The sequence below is a fragment of the Micromys minutus genome, assembly GCF_963924665.1.
Source record: "Micromys minutus genome assembly, chromosome: 10".
Lineage (NCBI taxonomy): Eukaryota > Metazoa > Chordata > Mammalia > Rodentia > Muridae > Micromys > Micromys minutus.
In genome coordinates, this window is record NC_137979.1 from 47670012 (window position 1) to 47689433 (window position 19422).

Consider the following 19422-nt stretch of genomic DNA (forward strand, 5'->3'; position numbering starts at 1 on the left):
TGGGTGTGGTGACATACACCCCTTTAATCCCAGCACTTAGGAAGTTGAGGCAGATGTATCTCTGAATTAGAGGCCAGCCTGGTCAATATTGTGAGTCCCAGGACAGCCAGAGCTATACAGAGAAACCCTGTCTCAAAATAAAAAGGAAGGAAGGAAGGAAGGAAAAAAGGGGGAAAAAAAACCCCAGAAAGTTAAGTTTGCATGGTAGTATGTTCACCAGCCCTAAGAGGTGAATAAATTCTCTAGCCTAGCAAGGAGGAATAATTCTGCAAGGATGCCTGCCTATGTTCTCTGACTGGTGAGTACCAGGTGTTAGAAGCATGAACTGCACTTCAACACCAACCTCAGCCAGGCCCCTCCCCCAAGGCTATTTCCAGATCACCCAACACCCCAGACAGACGACAGGGAGGGGGTGGAAGCAGTCCCTCCTAGTTCTTGGCCAGCAGCAAACCCCAAACTGTGTCAAGCAGAGGGCAGTGCAGAAGCCAGGTGGAAAGAGAGAGGCCTCTGGGAATGGGGCAGCAGGTGGCGTTGGTAGTGGAAAGCCCAGAGGTATTGTGAGGCACAGCTATAAAGTGACCCGACTGGACAACCAGGGTTGCTGTGAAAAAGCTGTTGAGAAAGCAGAATGCCCAAGCTTGGAGCAGGTCTTTAACCAAAGGACAAGAGAAAGCTCGCCATTTCAAGGTGATGTTCTCAGAATATTCCATGGGAGGTGATGTAACTCCAGGGGCCCTGGAACGTGGGTGAGAGAGAGATCTGGAGCAGGAAGCACATATCCCAAAATAGATTTGAGTCAGTGAATCTGAAACATAGGGACAGTAACTTGGGAGAGTGCGTTGAGGTTAGGTCAAAAGGCGACAAGCAGAAATGGTAAGGGTGGGTGGAACCACTAGCCAAGGAGTTGGGAGGTTAGTTAGCCCGTCGGGTCTCATCCGGATTCTCTACCAGCCATAAACATTCTAGACCTCCCTAGAAAGGGGCACTCCTCTACAAGGAGCCAGTTTAACTCCACCTCCAATAATGCCACCACCCTAATACCCCTCCCCTCATGCTCGCTCTACAGTATCTAGATGAGGAAGGTTCTTCTCTGGAAAAGAAACAAAAACATTCAAGTTCTGTGTTTGGGGAGCTGCGGAGATGGCTCAGTGCTTTGGAGCTCTTGTCCTTGCAGAGAATCAGTTCCCAGCATCCACATGCTAGATGACAGCCATCTGTAACTCCAAGTCCAAAGGATCTGATGCCCTTTGACCTCAGGCACGTGGTACACACACAGACATTCAGACAAAACACATAAAATAACTTTAAAAAAAAGCAGCAAGATTCAAGATCAAGATGGTGGAGGAGGATGGTTCAGATCAAGGTGAACTAGACCGATTTTTATCTTGTCTAGGTGGGCGGTTTATATCTTTATTAATTGGCAGTGAATTTATTGTTTGGATGTATTGTGGATTGAGAATTTAACATACAAATTTGATTGATAAGTTTTTTAAAAAGCAGCAAAGATAAAATAAAATAAAATAAAATCAACATTCTAGTCTTTTACCCTATCACGAGTTGTTGGATCACCTCTTTGTTTTGTGACAGGGTCTCATTTTGTAGTCTAGCCTTGTCTTGAACTCGTAATTCTTCTGCCTCAGCTTCCCAAGTAGTAGGATTAGGGGCGCATGCATCTGCACCCAGCTGACACAAGCGTTTCCTAAAAATGGAAACCGAAAGGCTGGCCAGATGGCTTGGCAGATAAACACTCTCATGAGGAATGATGGCTGTCTGGGCCCTTCCTGTGTGTCTCCCTGCAGTCTTTCCTCCCGGCCAGCCTCCACTACTTCCGTGTCTTAGTGTTCGCTTTGTAGTCAAGACTTCTAAAAAGAGAGTGAGACTGAATTAAATTCTGTAGAAACTTCTAGAGAGCGTCTGCTTTCACCAAAGAATCCCTAGTGTTCTTGATAGCCTGTCTGTCTGATTGTTTGGGTGTTTGTTTGTTTGTTTTTTGAGACAGGGTTTCTCTGGCTCTCCTGGAATTTTTTCAGTAGACCAGGCTAGCCTTGAGCTCAGAGCTCCGCCTGCCGCTGTCTCCGGAGCACTAGGATTAAAGGTATGCATCACCATACCCACCAATAGTTTTTACTGTATGAGTATTGCCCAGAGAACTTGAGGCTTTAAAAAATTTTTATCCTTATTATTTTTTTAAAATTATGTGCATATGTTTTTACATATGTTTACAAATGGGTATGTACTCATGTTCATGCAAGTTCCCACAGAGTCCAGAAGGGGGAGCCAGATCCCTTGGAGCTGGAGTTGCAGATGGTTGTAAACAGCTAAACTTGGATGCTGGAAACTGAGCTCAGGTCCCCTGGCCTTCCAGCAAGAGCTCTTAACAGCTGAGCTTCCTAGCCCTTTTCTTTCTCTTCTCTTTTATTTTTTTTAAAACCATCCTAATTTTAAAAAGAAAGAAAGAAAAGCAAGTTCTTGCTGATGGAAGTTTAATAACCTAAATTCAGTCCTTACAACCCACGGTGGAAGGAGAAAACCAAATTCCAAAGGTTGTTGCTCTCTGACTTCCACACATGGCCCTATGACATGTGTTCTGGTTCTACACCCCCTCACACACGAGTAATAAATAAAAAAGTAAGAATTAAAAAAGCATCCTTACGATTTATTTGATGTGTATGAGTGTTCTGCCTGCGTGCAGTCACGTGTACCACATGAGGTCAGATGCTATTGGCTCCCCCTGGAACTAGAGTTGCAGCCGGTTATGAGCTGTCCATGCTGGAAACCCAAACTGAGCCCTCTGTAAGAACAACAGTGTTTCCAACGGCTGAGACGTCTTTCAAAGCCTCTAAGTAGCAATTTCAAAAGATAATAAAAACTGAAACTTGGTTGCAGGATTTAGCTTTTTAAGGGGTCCCACCTAAGGGCTTCCAGTATTGGAGGAGTGTAGGACTTGAGCATTTGTATGGGAGCCCTTTACCCTGCATGATAGATACACTCACACATACACTGATTACCCTGCCCTTTGAGGAAGGATATTTGCCATTTATCATCAGAAAGGAAATGGGCACAGGAAGATGAGGAACTTCCTCGAGTTCACACACTGGTAAGTGAAACACCAGGACCTCTGGCTCTCAATCAATATCCCAGTCCCGATGACCCAGTGTCTAGGAAGCACTCAGAAGCCTGCTACAGTCAACACTGAAGTTCTTGAGATAAGAGGAGTCATGGGGGAGTATTCACTTTAGGACTGTTCATCTGCCACTGCCTTGGAGACAGCTGTGATTTGAACCTGGAATGTTCCCTGCTGGCTCATTTTTATTATATTTTAGACAAGTGGTGTGTGTGTGTCTTGTTGTTTTGCCTGTATGTATGACTGGTGCCCATGGATGTTAGACATATACAAATACAAATATTTTTAAGACTTATCCTCTTAGGGTCTCAAATCCATACTAACAGTTCCTGGTGGCAATAAAAAAAAAAAAAAAAAAAAAAAATAAGGACACTTCTTTATGGGCAAGCAGGCAGAAGGATGAAAGTCCACTTTTTAAAAAAAATATTTCATTTATTTATTTGCTTGTTTATATGTATGAGTATGTGGGTATTTTATAAAAGATCAAAGGCTAGCCCTGAAGAGTCACCTGTCTCTTTGACTGAACTCTGGCTGTCAGACAAGTACCTTTACCTGCTGAGCTGTCTCACTGGGCCAAAAGCTTAACTTTAATTTTTCCCTAATTGTTCCCTATAGACATGAAACTCTGCAGAAGATTTGAAAATAAAAAAATCAATTCATTCAGGTGTGGCATATACCTACAGTCCAAGTTATGGAGAAGTTAAGTCAGGAGGAGCATTTAAGTTCATAATTCTATGTGGGTGAGGGAGTGTGGGTTTGGTTGGGGAGGTGGAGTGTGGGTAAAAGGGAGTGTAGTGTGTGGAGTGGGGTTGTAGAAGGAGATGTGGGGTGTTAGAGGTGTGAAAGGTATGGAAGGTGTGGAGGAGTGGATTGTAGGGGTGTTCATGTGTGGGTGTAGGGGTGTAGGGGCAGGGGTGTTGACTGGGAATGAAACTCAGTTGGCAGAATGCTTGCCTAGCACGCACGAAGCTCTGGGTTCAATCTCCTGGAGCACACAGAACTGGGCAGGGTGGTGCTCCACTGTAATCCAAACACTCCGAAGATTCAAGGTTCAAGGTTATCTAAGGACACAAAGTGAGCCTAAAGCCAACCTGGGCCTTATATCAGGACCTCATTTAAAGAAAGAAAGAAAGGAGTTATGAAATCGATGAGGTGGGAGAGATGGCTCAGTGGTTAAGAGTGCTGGCTGTTCTTCCAGAGACCTGGGTTCAATTCCTAGCACCCACATTGCAGTTCACAACTGTCTGTGACTCCAGTTCCAGGGAATCTGGGACCCTCATACAGACATGCATGCAGGGAAAACACCAATTAATGCACATACGAATAAATAGAATCTTTTAAAGAGAGAGAGAGAGAAATCCATGAGGTACTGTTGTTCATCCTTTGACCATTGAGCTCAGGCCACAGGTAGGTACATTGTGACCATCCTCTGAGACTGACACAGGCTGGCCTTCTTGCTCTCACCTGTACACCTATGGCTCCAGCCCAGACCTTAGGCCCCTCCCCTCCAGACAACCAGGCCGGCCAGAATCATCCAGCTCTCAATTATCCCTTTGTAACGGTGAGTGAAAAGTACTTCCAGCTGGCCAGCCACACGGTTCTATGTCCCTACTTCTCTGCCTTGTCTCTCATGCCCTCCGGCTGCTGTGGAAAAACTAGGAAGCAGGGACACCGGGACACACTTGGGGCAAATTTTCTGGAATCTATCTTCTGGGAAGTCTCTGCCTTGCTCAGTGAGGTCTGCTGCTTGGCCACTGGCCAGATTGCACTCTTTGGGTCATGTTGACCTCTTCAAAGGCTACAGCTCCCACGATTCTCCCACACTAGCACCCTACTCCAACTCTGTCTGCCTCAACAGAACCAAACAAGCCTCCATTCTGGCACCAGCCTGGGGGCTCATCTGTACAGAGAGGATAGTTCTAACCTTTGCCCTCCAATCTATGCCCTAAAGGACATTGACATCGCCCTCTTTATTCACTGTCTGGCTGCTTCCCCATTCAGTTACCTCTCCTCTAAGCTAAGTGTGGTTATATGTACCTGTAGTCAGTCAGTCCTAGAGCTCACGAGGTGACAGTAGAAGGGACCAGGGTTCAAGACCAACCCTGTTGCAAAACAAAGAGAAATGAAGCAAGCCAGTGGCTGAAAAGTAGTAGGTGAAACTTCCAGAAATAACAATTCATCCACTTTACCGAACTACATCCCTCTGGGGGAATTCTTCTAGTTGAGTCTTTCCCAACTGTGAGATCCAGGCAGCTCCTTCCACAAATACAGACCTATTCATTCCTACAGGTACAGGCAGGCCCTAGAGGCCATCTTGGATGTTGTAAATTATTGCAGGACATATTTTAAGGGGTTTTTGTTTGTTCGTTTGCATCTCGTGCACCCAGCATGGAAAAAAAAATTTTTTCTCTAGAACCACACCATCATGAATGTCATGATCTTTTGCCTCTACCTTCAGAGTACCCACTAACAGTATGTTTTTATGACAATTTGTTTTTTTTTTTTTTTTTTGAGCATTTTGCCTGTATGTATTCCTGTATACCACATTCCTGATGACCTTAGAGGTAAGAAGAAGCATTTAGTTTTGTTTAGAGACAGAATTTGTCTGTGTAGCTTTGGCTGGTCTGGAACTCGCCCTGTAGACTACTAGGATGGCTTTGAACTCACAGAAATCCACCTGTCTCTGTCTCCCGAGTGCTGCGATTAAATTTGTGTGCCACAACTACCTGGCTAGGAGAGAGCATTTTGAGTCCCCTTGAACTAGAATTATTGACAGTTGTGACCTGCCATGTGGGATGCTGAGACTTGCACCTGGTCCTCTGCAAGACTAAGTCTTCTTAACCACTGAGCCATCTCTCTGGTCCCAACCCAGTTCTTTATTTTTATTTGTTTGATACAGGATCTTATTCTACAGGCTAAGCTTCCCTGAAAGTCACCATGTAACCCAGGCTGGCCTCTAGCTCATGACAACCCTCCTGCCTTAGCTTCCCAAACACTGGGATTATAGGCATGAGGCACCACACCATTCTCACAACTTTCTAATTCTGTGAGAACACCTGCCCCCAAAAGTTTATTTCAAGATACATTTTAACTGGCATGGTAACTATATCTTTAATCTCAGTATCCAGGAGGCAAAGGCAAATGAATCTTGTTGAGTTTGAGGTCAACCCATAGGACAGTTGGGGTTACATTGTAGATCCTGTACCAGGATGGATAGATAGATAGATAGATAGATAGATAGATAGATAGATAGATAGATAGATAGACAGATAGATAGACAGACTGATAGATAACCAAGATATACCCCAATTCTGACCTCTGACATTTTCTTCCTCTTTCTCTTTCTCTTCCTTCCTTCTGTGAAACAGGGTGGTCCCAACATGTACCCCATGTTGACCTGCAGATTAGGTCCTTCTCCTCCTCTATATTCTCAAGTGCTGGATTACAAGTCAGTACACCATACCCAGTCTTCTTCTTTTTTAAAATATTTATTTATTTATTTAATGTGAATACTGTCTCTTGTCTTCAGATACTGTCTTTTGTCACTAGAAGAGGGTATCAGATCTCATTACAGATGGTTGTGAGCCACCATGTGGTCGCTGGGAATTGAACTCAGGACCTGTGGAAGAGCAGCCAGTGCTCTTAACCGCTGAGCCATCTCTCTAGCACCACCATACCCAGTCTTATAACTCAGTTCAATTAAAATGTCTTGGTAATTTCGCTCTCAGAAAGTTGTTATTAAGTAGATTTGTGATCTTGGGCAGGTCACTTCCTGTCCCAAGATCATTCATCATTCATTCATTCAGACAAATATTTATTGAGAGACTACTAATTTGTAGACACCTGTTAGGTGCTGAAGACAACAAAGATGGGCAAGATATCACAGCTGTAAAATTCCTCTGCCCATTGTTCTTCTGTCAGCATAAATAACTCATCAAGTTGCTGTGTGATTAGGTCTCTGATGAGGGGGTTGGAAAAGACACTGGAGGAACTGGAGGGGACACTTAAGTCTCATTAGGGGTGCATAGGTCTGCAAAATGAGGGGTTGCAGCTCTAGAAGGGGTCTGCTATTATACAGCTGAGATGCATTTCAAAAGCACACAGAGGTTGCTGGGAAGCTCGGCTTCAGGAGAAGAATTTGCAATACCAGCTATGCACAAATGCTCATCAGGAGTTGGCCAACTATGTATGGCCCAAGACCTTCCGGCCAGATTCAATGTTAGAAACACATTTAGACATCCGAGCTATACATGCAATTATAGGATAGAAGAAACGAATACATCATTTGGTGAAGGACTCAAATCTAGACGTACATAAAATGAACCCATCCTAATGCCTTCTCTCGAACAAGCCAAGTGTAGTAGCAAATGCCTTGAATTCCCAGCACTTGAGAGGGAGAATCGGGATGATGGGGAGCACAAGGCCAGCCTCAGTTACATACGAAGCTGAAGGCCATACTGAATCATAATAGACTCCTGTCTCAAGAAACAGACCAAAAATAATAGCAACAAAAAGTTGTCTTTAGAACAAAGCTACAAAGAAAACTTTATTGCCAGAAATGCTACTCACCCTGAGTACTGTTGAATTAGTAACTTACTAGCTGTGATTTATGCCTAAGTCAAACAGCAGCTGATACTTTGTAAATCTTTAAGTGCTGAAGAGAATAGTTATGCATTCCTAAAAGTCACTAAGTCTTCCCCTGCCACTTGGGTCTACTGCACATGTTCCAGGATAGCCATGGCTACACAGAGAAACCCTCTTGAAAATAAAAATGAAAAACCAAGATTTTTATTAGTGTGTGGGTGTTTTGTCTGCGTACCCTGTGCATGTCTGGTGCCCTTGCAGGCCAAAAGGGTGTATCGGATCTCCTGGAACTGGAGTTAAATGGTTGTGAGCTGCCATGTGGGTGCTGGGAACTAAACATGGTTCTTCAGGAAGAGCATCCAGTGCTCTTACCCACTGAGCCATCTTTCTACCTTTCCTATATTTTCTAGAATACTTTTGTTTGCGAGATGCTTATTTATTGATTGATTTCTGGATTACTTCTGGTAATATCAGAGCTGGAACTCAGGGTCTTGTACATACAGGCAAACGCTCTACCACTGAGCTACGTCCCTCGCCTGGTTGTCAGATTCAAAGACTGAGCGAAGTTATTTTAATACAGAATAAAGTGTGCCTCAGGATTCTCTATTTACAACCATGTCTGATTTTCAAGATTTATTTCTTTTTATGTATATGAGTGTTTTGCCTGCACAAATGGCAATGTACCTACCATATGTGTGCCCGGTGCCCTTGGAGGCCAGAAGAGGACATCAGATCCCCTTGGCACTGAAGTTACAAATAGTTGTGAGCTGCTGTGTGGTCTCTAGGAACTGAACCTAATTCCTTCAAAACTACAGCTGGTGCTCTTAATTATGGAGTCATCTCTCCAGGTCCCTATAGTGTTGTCTATAAACAACAAAAAAAATCTTTCTTAAAACAATAAAATAAAATAAGACATCTCTACATTAGCAAGTAAAAGCCAACAGGGATTGTAATAAAAAATTTTTTTTCTGTATAAGATTTTTTTTTTCTGTAATCCAGTCACTTCCAGATAGACATGGGGGAGTAAGCTTGCTTGATGAGAGAACACAAGATTAAAATCACTTTGGTGGGATGGAGAGATGGTTCAATGGTTAAGAGCACTGACTGCTCTTCCAGAGGTCCTGAGTTCAAATTCCAGCAACCACATGGTGGCTCACAACCATCTCTAATGAGATCTGATGCCCTCTTCTGGTGTGTCTGAAGATAGCGACAGTGTACTCATATATAATAAGTAAATAAATCTTTAAAATTACTTTGGTTCCAACAACTGAGAAAACAGAAAACACCTCAAGCCATGTCTTTGGAGCCATGAACAGGGGGTGAACAGCAGAAGAGAGCAGGATCCCGCATGTGGCTCTGTTTCTAGGGTCCCTTGGCTTATCAATTCCTAATAATTAGAGCACAAGGTGATTCAGCCAGGTATTAGTTCCAACCCCACCCTGGGAACTTCCCGGTTCATTTACTTCTTGCTTCTTGTCACCAAGGTGCAGATTGTAACAGCTCTCACCACTGGGGACTCTTCAGAGGCATCACACATCCACCATGACCGTCTCTACAAGGCAGAGCTGCCGAGTTCCAGGGTCAACAGCCAAAGTCTTACTCAGAGTAGATAAGTAAGTGTGGGAAGACCTGGGTGGGCTACGGCTCTCCACGAAGACCTGAGCGTGGTGGGCGTGGGACTTTAATCACAGGACTTGAGAGGAGGAGCCGGGTGGATCAGGAGTTTAAAACCAGCCTAGGCTACATGAGACTCTGTCCAAAAAAGGAAAGAAAAGTCTCTTCTCCTCGCTCATGAAATGAAAAGGTGAATTGGGCTTCTGAGCGACATTGAGACCCCCTCACCTTTGTGGTCGCTGCCTCTAGCAGGCCATCCAGGACAGACTGCTTTCTACCTCCCAGCTGTATGACATCATTTCCTGTGTGAACACTGGGGGCAGGGCTGGGAAGGCTTAATTAATAAATGATCTCCCAGGCCAGCCCAGCTGTAGCATGCTGTCACTGCCCCTGCAATGAATCAACTGCAGGATGCATGCTGGCTGCACAATCCAACCTCATTCTACACAAAGGCCAGAAAGGGAAGCTCAGAAACAGCAGCATCCCCTTGAAAGCTACTTTTTCACTGGGTACAATTAAAGAACATTAAGATTTTGAAAATTAAAATACAACCCGAGGAACAGTAAAAACGGGGATGGGGAAGGGATTCTTTTTTTTTTTTTTTTTTTTTTTTTTTTTGAGACAATTTCTCTGTGTAGCCCTGGCTGTCCTAGAATTCACTCTGTAGACCAGGCTGGCCTCCAGCTCAGAGATCTGTGTCTGCCTCTGTCCTCCACGTGCTGAAATCAAAGATGTGTGTCACCACATCCAACTGCAAAAAATATGTTTTCCACAGTGGACCTAAATGAAGACTGGGAGATTATCTATTGCATCTCTGCTGGGAAGTAAGAGCTGAAGAAGGGACAATATGGATCTGAATAAAAACTATCGCAGAGTCACGAAAGCTACGTCATGAGGATTCATTTAAATAGCACAAAAATAGACACAGTGGAGTAAGGAAATGACTCAGTTAGTAGGAAGCTTGCTCTGCTTGCTTGAACAGGAGCTCCTGAGTTCAAATCCCCAGCACCCACACAAAAAGCTGGGCATAGCTGTGTGTCCCTGAAACACCAGCACTGGGGTACAGAGACAAGTGGATTCTGGGAATTTGAGGGCTAGCCAGTTTAGCTGAAAAGACAAGCTGCCTGTCGTTAAGAGAGTTCCCGTTCTTTTTCTTCCTTCCTTCCTTCCTTCCTTCCTTCCTTCCTTCCTTCCTTCCTTCCTTTCTTTTTCTCTTGGCTTTTCAAGATAAAATCCCTCTGTGTAGCCCTGGCTGTCCTAGAACTCACTCTGTAGACCAGGTTGGCCTCAAATTCACAGAGATCCACCTGCCTCTGACTCCTCAGTGCTGGAGTAAAAGAAAGCACTACCACTGCCTAGGTACCATCCTTGTTTCTTGAGCTGGGCATAGTGATACAGGCCTTTAATCACAGCACTTGGGAGGCAGAAGCATGTGGCTCTCTGTGAGTTCAAGGCCAGCCTAGTCTACAGAGCAAGTTTCAGCACAACCAAAACTACACAAAGAAGTGTTGTCTCAAACAACAACAGCAACATACTGTGGTGCAGTGTATGTGCATATGACTCAAAGACCTCCTAAAGACACAGGTCCAGATCCAGAAGGTCTGCAGTAGTCCGGAGATGAGGCAGTCACAGGGTGCACTCCTAGATGATACTGCTGCAGCTGGTGCAGAAGCCCACAGCTTGCAGGGCAGCTGGGGGACTGTGTCCCTCAGTTCTCAGGTGCTACAGTCACCTACAGGGCTCTTTAGACCAGATTGCTGGTTGCCACCCCTAGGATTCCCAACTTAGAAGAAGCCCTTGGATGAACACAAAACACTGTGATTCTGGAGACTTGCCGGTGTTGCCTGCCTGAGACCACTCTGCCCAGGAAAGATTCTAGCCGGTTAGGGTGCACACCTGGGTTTAGCTTTACCTCTGTTACTAGCCGCTTCTATGACTCTATCAAGCAGGAATGCATTCAGCTGCAGTCAACAGAATGCCCAATTAACAGCAGCTTAAGCAAACAGCACACTGGGGATGTTTTTCTTACTTGCTAAATCCTGAGACAGGCAGACCAAGGCTGGGGCCCCTCTCAGGAAGTCAGCAAGAGCATTGTGATCTGTTAGAGTCTGGATCTTGAATATCCCCGAAAAGGCCCATATGTTAAAAAACTTGGTCCCCAGTGTGGCCCTGTTGGGAAATAGAAAAGCCAGTAAGACTAGGGTCAGCAAGCCTGGGAGATGACTCAGTGGTCTGAGTGACTATCACAAGCTTGGTGAGTTGAGTCCAGTTGCTGGAACTCACAGGAAAAGGAGTGAATCGACTCCTGAAAGATGTCCGATAACTTCCTTTCATGGCACAAGCCCACCAGCAGTATAGCATGCAAGTGCACACACACACACTCGCATGCACACATATGTGAACACACAATAATAGCAAATTAAAATAAAAAGGGGTAAGGATTGAGCCAGACTTGGTGATATAGTCCTGTCATCGCTGAATTCCAGAGGTGAAGGCACAAAGATAACTTCTAAACTATCCTTAGCCATGTAGCAAGTTTGAGGGACAGCCTGTGCTATGTGAGATCCTGTCTTTCCCCCCAACCTACCCCCCCAAAAAAACAAACAATGAAGGGACGGGGATGAGCTCATTGACTAGTAGACTGTTTGCCCTGGATTTGATCCCTATCACCGAATAAAAACTGCATGTGGTGGGGGACATCTGTAAGCCCAGCACTGAGGTAGTGGAAGGAGGGGGTCAGAAAATCCTTGTTATCCTCAAGCACACAGCAAGATCCAGGCCAGCCTGGGCTACAGGAGACCCAGTTTTAAAAAATAAGACTGGCAAGGGACTGGCAAGAGTTCCTAACACTATAGAGAAGTACCTTAAAAGGAATTGTGGGAACCTAGCCCACTTTTGTTCCTTTGCAATGAGGTAAATAGATTTGTTCCACCACCATGAGATCCTACTTCACCGCAGGTCCAAAGCAAAAGGGCCGAGAGCTCATATACTAGAGTCCCCAAAACTGGGAGCCAAATGAGCCTTTACTCCTTGAAGGTTGATCTTCTCATTCATCACGGTGGAAAGTCACCAACATGTGGTCACCTTGCCTTTTTGCCTGTTATGTGACAAAACTTTCCCTGAGGAGACGCAACACCTACTTCTACTTACAACAGACCACAGGATAGATAACACTAAAGTCCAAGTTGGTGGACAGTGTGTTTTGTTGGGTTATTTATGGAGTAGTTCTCAACCTGTGGGTTGCAACCCCTTTGGAAGTTGAATAATCTTTACACAGTAGTCATCTAAGACCATCAGAAAATAAATATTTGCACTGTGATTCATAACAGTAGCAAATTTACAGTCATGGAGTAGGAACGAAAATAATTGTATGGTTGGAAGTCACCACAATATGATGAACTATATTAAAGGGTTGCAGCATTAGGAAGGTTGAGAACCACTGACTTACAGGAATATGGATGAGGCGTTACTCAAAGACAGCTGCATCACTACCTACCTACCCCAGCATGGATAACATCCCACAAAGTCAGGAACCTGGAGCACACTTGCACAGCCTACATGCAGTTCAACAGGCTGGCTGGAAAGTATCCTGTCCAGGTACCTCAGTTCTGAACCTCTACTGAGCCACTTGGCTGGTTTCTGCCTCCCCCCAGACAGCTGGTCTGATCTGAGAGTCTTCTTTACAGCTATGCAGCTTGGCTGCCTTTCTGATGAGGACTCTGAGCTTTTTATTGCCTACTCTAGCAAGGAGGAGCCTAGTGAATCTGGTCAGTTTCAGGAACTCCCTGAGATTACTTTAGTTGTGCACCTTCCTGTTTAAGGAGTGTCCCTGTAGGATGAAGCAGGCACAAGAAGGCTACAAAAACTCCAAGGAGAAAGAGGGGAGCAGAACAAATGAGGCTGAGGCATCAAGCTGTTCCCACTTTTTCCAGTTTCGTGTCTTATCTGGTATTCAGAGTCAACCCAGGATGCATGGTAGACAAGCATTCTACAGACACATTCCCAGGATCTATCATCATCATCATCATCATCCTTATCACTACTATACAATGATGATGTTAACTATTACGACAAGGTCTTGCTATTTCTCCCAGGCTGGTTTGAAACTTGTAATCCTCCTGCCTCCGCCTCCTGTGTGCTAGAACAAGTATGTGCCATGATACCCACCTACTTTGCATCATTTTGCCACGTGTGGTGGCAACATGCCTTTAATCCCAGTGATCAGACAGGTGGGTCTCTGTGAACAAGGCCAGCTGGGCCACATAGTAAGTTCCAGGACAGCCAGGACTACATTCTGAGACTCTGTCTCAAAAAAAAAAAAAAAAAAAAAAAAAAAAAAAGATATAAGATATATTTTATATAAATATAGAATAAATGTTACTTTGCTTTGTTTTGTCAAAATAACATTTCCTTCTCTGAGGCCCATACTATATACTCTGCCACTTCCGGTACCAGAAGTTTCCAGTGACCAACTTTATATTTGTTTGTTTGTTAATTTTCCAAGGCAATCCACTCGAAGTCAAATGCCAGAACCTTCTGGCAACAAAGGGTTCCTGGGAAGGTGGAGTGTGTGTCTTATGTGCACTGGCCTAAACATTTCGGAGTTTATACGATGTGACCCTGAGGGATTCTAATCCTGAGAAAAGGAGGAGAGGTGAAATTCCTGTTCTCCACACAGGCAGCCATCTGGCAGAGCGTTATGTGAGTGGGTAAAAGGACTCGCCCTTCAGACCAGAGATAAAATAAGACCAAATTAGTACAAGCGAGGAGCAGCCGGCAAGCCTGCAGGGACAGAAGGACCTCCTGCCTAATGCCTTGCATCCATACTCACCAGGTTCCTCCCTCCCCTTCAGCCTGGTGACTCAGGCACCCCTACGGGTAGCTCTCCTGGAAATGGCCTTCCCACCTCCTGGGCCCTTCTTTTCTCTGCTTCAGTCACCCACACTGTGGTGGATCCCAGGACTGGTTCTGTTGCTGCTCTTTAAACTTTCAAATGCTATTTTGTTGTGTATTTAATATTTTGTAGATTCTTGCTTTTTATGTGTCTGAGCGTTTCGCCGTACTGATGAATGCCTAATGCCTTCGGAGGCCAGAAGAGGGTGTCAGATTCTCTGGAACTAGGGTTACTGACGATTGGGAACTACCCAGGATAGATGCTGGGAACCGAACTTGGATCCTTTGCCATAGCAACGAGTCCCTGTTAACCTCCAAGCCAGCTCCCTCTCTCACCCTTACACTTTGATTTTTTATTGTCATTAGTATTTACTTTTGTTAGTGTATGTGTGTGTGATATACATGTGACAGCAGGCACGTGGGTGCCACTGCACATGTACAGAGGTCATAGGTTAACTTCTGGAGACTGGTTCTCACTTTCTAAGGTGAGTCTCAGGGATTGAACTCAGGCCATCAGGTTACACCAAGTGTTCTTAACTGTGGCATCATCTCTCCAGTCCTATCTCTCTCTCTCTCTCTCATTCATTTTATTTTATTTTTTGAGACAGGGTTTCTCTGTGTAGCCTTGACTGTCCTGAAACTCATTTTATAGACCAGGCTAGCCTTGAACTCAGAGATCCACTTGTCTGTGCAAGTGTCCTTGGAAAACTGAGGTATCTGGTCTCCTAGAACTGGAGTTACAGGCAGTTGTGAGACATCTTACATGATGCTGGGAACCAAACTCTGGTCCAATACATGTCTTTATGAACTGCCCTGGACGAGCAGTAAGTGCTCTTGACCCTCTTAACTACTGAGCCATCTCACCGGCCCCTACTCCACTGCTTTCAACCTTAAACTTGACTGCCTATTCCTGTGAGTGCATTTCCGGCACCTCTGTTTCCTCTTTGTCTTTGTCTCGCTGTCTGCGTTGGACTGCTTTCTCTCTCCCAAGTCATCTGTGGGTCTGCAACCTTCTCCCCGGAGTCTGGATGACCCGATCTAATTATCTTTTACTCCGTCATCTTCAGCTGGCCCCTCTGAGGAAACCCGGGACTAGCTCTCTCTGCCTGCCCTCTCATTCCTCCAGCTGACTCCCGAAGGAGACAGCGAGACAGCGCAAGCTTAGGCGATAAACAGTTGCCATGGCAACTCAGTCTCCAACCCGCCGGTCTTCCTCCACCCCCTGGGCAGGGAGTACTGGTTTGTTCTAGCCCTCTCTTTCTTGTTTCCTACCTTTGTCTCCCTCCCCTCTCCTCCGAATGCAGAACTTCACTCCTACTTGACAGTGAAAATCAAAGTGGGCTGAAGCCCCATCAACTTCCTGTCCCCCCACTTCCATCCCTTCATTTATTTTTAACTTGCCCCCCCCCCCCCCGCATCCTTTCCTCCTTCCGGCAGTTAAATCTCTCCACCTGAGCCCTGAATTCACAGTACTTCCACCTCCTCAAGGACCTTGGCGCTACAAACCCCTGTCTCTTCCATATTCCGACGAGGAAGTTTCCTCCTGCATTCTGAAAAGCCGTGTTTCCCAGACAGCACATTACAGCTCCATCAGGACACAACCGTCCTACTTGTCTGTCTTTTAGAATACTTAACTTATTTTAAAGTTATTGTTATTATATTATTAGCAGTGATTTTTAGTACTTTTATTTTATATGTTTAGTTTTTATCTATTAGTATTACTTATAGGTTTTTTTTTTTTTTGGAGACAGGGTCTCTTTTTATAATTCTGGCTATCCTCGAACCCACTATGTAGAACAGGCTGGCCTTGAACTCACAGAGAGTCACCTGCCTCCAGAGCACTTATACTAAAGGTATGCACCACCATGCCCAGCTTCTTAACTTTTTCAAATTGCAGATGCCTTCTGCTGTATATTCTTTGATTGCATAAGATAGCATGTGTGGAATCACAATGAAAGTCTACTGTATTGTTAATATTGTTACAATGCTTGTACGTTTTATGATAACTGGAGGGTGGGGTCCTGAGCACATGCATGTGTGTTCTTGTATGCATGCAAAATGTCGATATTCTGCTCCATTACTGCCCATTTATTCCCTTGAGGCAGGTCTCTCAACAAAGCTGGATGGAGGCTGGCAGCCAGCAAGACCCAAAGATCTTGTACTTCTCAGTGCTGGGGTTACACAGGCCTTCATGTGGCCATGTCCAGCTTTAAAAATAAAAAGAATATATATACACATATGTATGTATATATGTGCATATATGCATATATGTGTTATATATGCATAAATGTGTATATGTATGTAGACATATATACACACAGATATACATATGTATATATGAAGCTGAAGAGATGATTTGGTCGGTAGGATCACTTGTTTCTTCAGAGGACCCAGGTTCAAGTCCAGCATCTCTGTAGCAGCTCACAACTGTCCATAACTTCAGTTCCAGGGCATCTGCTACCCTCTTCTGACTTTCTCAGGTACCAGCCATGTGGGTGATGGGGATTTGATGTACCTGTGGGTGTCAGAGAATAACTTTGTGAAGTTGGTTCTCTTCTGCTCTTACGTAGGTTCCTGGGATCAAACTCGGGTTACCATGCTTGGTGGGGCAAGCTCCTCTTAACATCTTGCTGGTCCTGTTTTCTTTTTCTTTTCTGTTCTTTCCTTTTAATGATTTATTTATTTTATATGCATTGGTGTTTTCCTTCCATAGAGTCTGCATGAGGGTGTTGGATCCCCTGGAACTGGAGTTACAGATGGTTGTGAGCTGCCATGTGGCTGCTGGAAATTGATCCCCAGTTCTCTGGAAGAGCAGCCTGTGCCCTGAACTGCTGAGCCATCTCTCCAGCCCCCCTTTACCCCATTTTTTTCTTATAAAGCACTCCTTTGTATTCCTTCACAGGGATTTGCAAATTTTATTTAACTGGACTTTTATTGATGAACACAGGAACATACAAGTTGGTATTAACTGTTATGAACACCACCACAGGAAACACCCCTGCATGTGCCTCTTCGAACACATGCCCTAGGGTAGATTCCTCAAAGTGGAACTGTTGGGTCAAGGTTTCATGCACTTTATAGAATAAGACCACCGGTTCCCCTCAGGGATATAGCCACTTATGACATCATGAATACTGTACAAAAGCTGCTCAGAAGACCCTCCATTAACACTGTTAGCATCAGAAGCTGTTTAGAGCCGGCCTCTGAAACCAATGATGACATCATCCCTAGGCGACAAGAACCCTCCTGTGCCTGTTGTCATGACACCCGTTGCACACATCCTGCGCATGCGTTATCTGCATCACCTGGGAACATCACCACCTGTGCTACCTACGTCATGGCTCAGATAAAAAACCCAGATCCTGACCCATCTCTTTTCTCTTCCTCACGTCTCCTCTTTGAATAAAGACCTCCCAAAGTGAGAACTGTGCTGGCTCCGCATGATCTGTCCAGGAATCCGCCGTTTTTCAACTAACAGACACCAGGTGCTAATCAGTCCTTTATATTTGTCCTCAAGAGATTTATCATCTTCGATCTACACGCTTCTTTTTGCATCTGTATCTGTGTGGTGTACATACATATGTGTATGTGTGCTCCTATGTGTGTGTACACGTGTGTTTGAGGTTTCATGTGCGTGTGCATACATATGTAGAGGCCTTAAGTTGATATCGGGTGTCTTCTTCCACCACCTTCTACTTTATTCACTGAGGTGGACTGTCTCCCCAAAACCTGGAGTTTGACAATTCTGGCTAGTCTAGCAAGCCAGCTTGCCCTTGGGAATTCCCAGTGTCTAGAGTGCCCTGAGTGCGGGGATTGGAGGCAGCCATGACACCTGGCGGACTTTCACAAGGGTTTGGGGATCCTAGCTCTGGTCTTCCTACTTGCAATGGAAGTATTTAATCCACTAAGCCATCTACCCAGCCCTAAATCTGTATATTTCTCACAATTAGTAAGACTGAATATCATATAATTTATCCTGAGCTGTTTATTGCCTATCATATCATTATTATTATTAGAGTGTTTTGTTTGTATCTCCCTTTGTTTTTTGCTTGTTTTTTTTTTTTTTTTTTTTTTCTATCTGCCCAACTCCCAAACCAAACTTCCAGACCTGGGCCACCTCCTCCAGAAAGTTTTTCCTGATTATTAGTTCCCACCTCACCAAGTTCAACCCTTTCTGCTGATGTTGCACCCAGCACATTTGCAAGTTTATTTCCTCTACAAGACCATGAGCAGATTGGTTCAGTATCAAGACTCGCCAGCTTCAAAGAGAGTCCCTGACAGAGTGCAGAGACATGATTAGCAGGAATAACAGCAAATGGACCACAAACAGTATCGTTTTCAGCCTTATTTCCTCTTTCCTTTTCCTTGAGTAAACAGCACAGAAAAAGTCTGTTTCCTAATCCAAGTATGGATTTACCACAACGCCCTCCTCATAGAGTTTTGCCTCGTTCACCCCCTTGTTTCCCCTTCCCGTGCTTTCATTTTCAAAGATTTTATTACGTGTGCGTGTGTGCGTGTGTGTGTGTGTGTGTGTGTGTGTGTGTGTGTGTGTGCATACACACAGGACTGGGAGGTTTGTGGACAACCTGAGGAAGTTGATTCTGTCCATCCATCACGTGGGTCCAGAGGATGGAACCTGGGTTCTCTGGTTTGGTGGCAAGTGCCTTTACTGGCAGAACCTGGGAAAACTGAATGTCCTGGGGTAAGAGGCTCCCGGCCTGAGGACTGGGAGCACCTTTATGTAGCTGCTGTAAGGGATGACCCACTGTTCTTCCAGGCCCTGGGAAATAGCCTCAAGTCCCAACCTCATCCTTCTGCCTCTCTTTATCTCCATAAGACAGCCTGAGTTACTAACATAGTAAAACCAAGACAGGCAGAATAAAGGTGCAATCAGAGACAATGGCTGGTGGATCCCTGAGTCTGAGACCAGCCTAGTCCATAGACTCTACGGGTGAGTTGGGGCCAATCAGGTGAGTTCAGGCTAATCTCAAAAAGCAGAGAAGAAAGAAAAAAGGAAACAAAGAAAGAAATGAAGGTGTACCTCAACCCAGGTAAAAGGCCCATATGTTTGACACACTTGTTAGTTTACAAATGCATCAGGTATTTTGAAAGGCAGGCTGAGGCCTCAGGCAAAGGTACCTCATCCTGGATAAATTTTATAACCTGGCATCAGAAAACCTCCAGCTAAGGAGCTCTCAACACCAGCA

The 19422-nt window shown here is 44.8% G+C and overlaps 1 protein-coding gene and 1 long non-coding RNA gene across 3 annotated transcripts in view; both read left to right on the forward strand.

Annotated features, from left to right (window-relative positions):
• LOC308425653 (tubulin gamma-1 chain) overlaps window positions 1-19422 on the forward strand; it is a gene marked incomplete at both ends in the record, with an annotated part of 41201 nt that overhangs the window by 9595 nt on the left and 12184 nt on the right. The gene's annotated exons all lie outside the window — the stretch shown is intronic.
• On the forward strand, window positions 514-17540 carry LOC308426595. Of its 2 annotated transcripts, XR_013975221.1 has the most exons (5): window positions 514-687; window positions 3048-3097; window positions 5639-5688; window positions 9193-9321; window positions 16929-17540. It is a non-coding gene; the product is annotated as an uncharacterized lncRNA (long non-coding RNA). The 2 variants fall into 2 exon arrangements; XR_013975222.1 differs by lacking the exons at window positions 514-687; window positions 3048-3097 and adding an exon at window positions 1275-1363.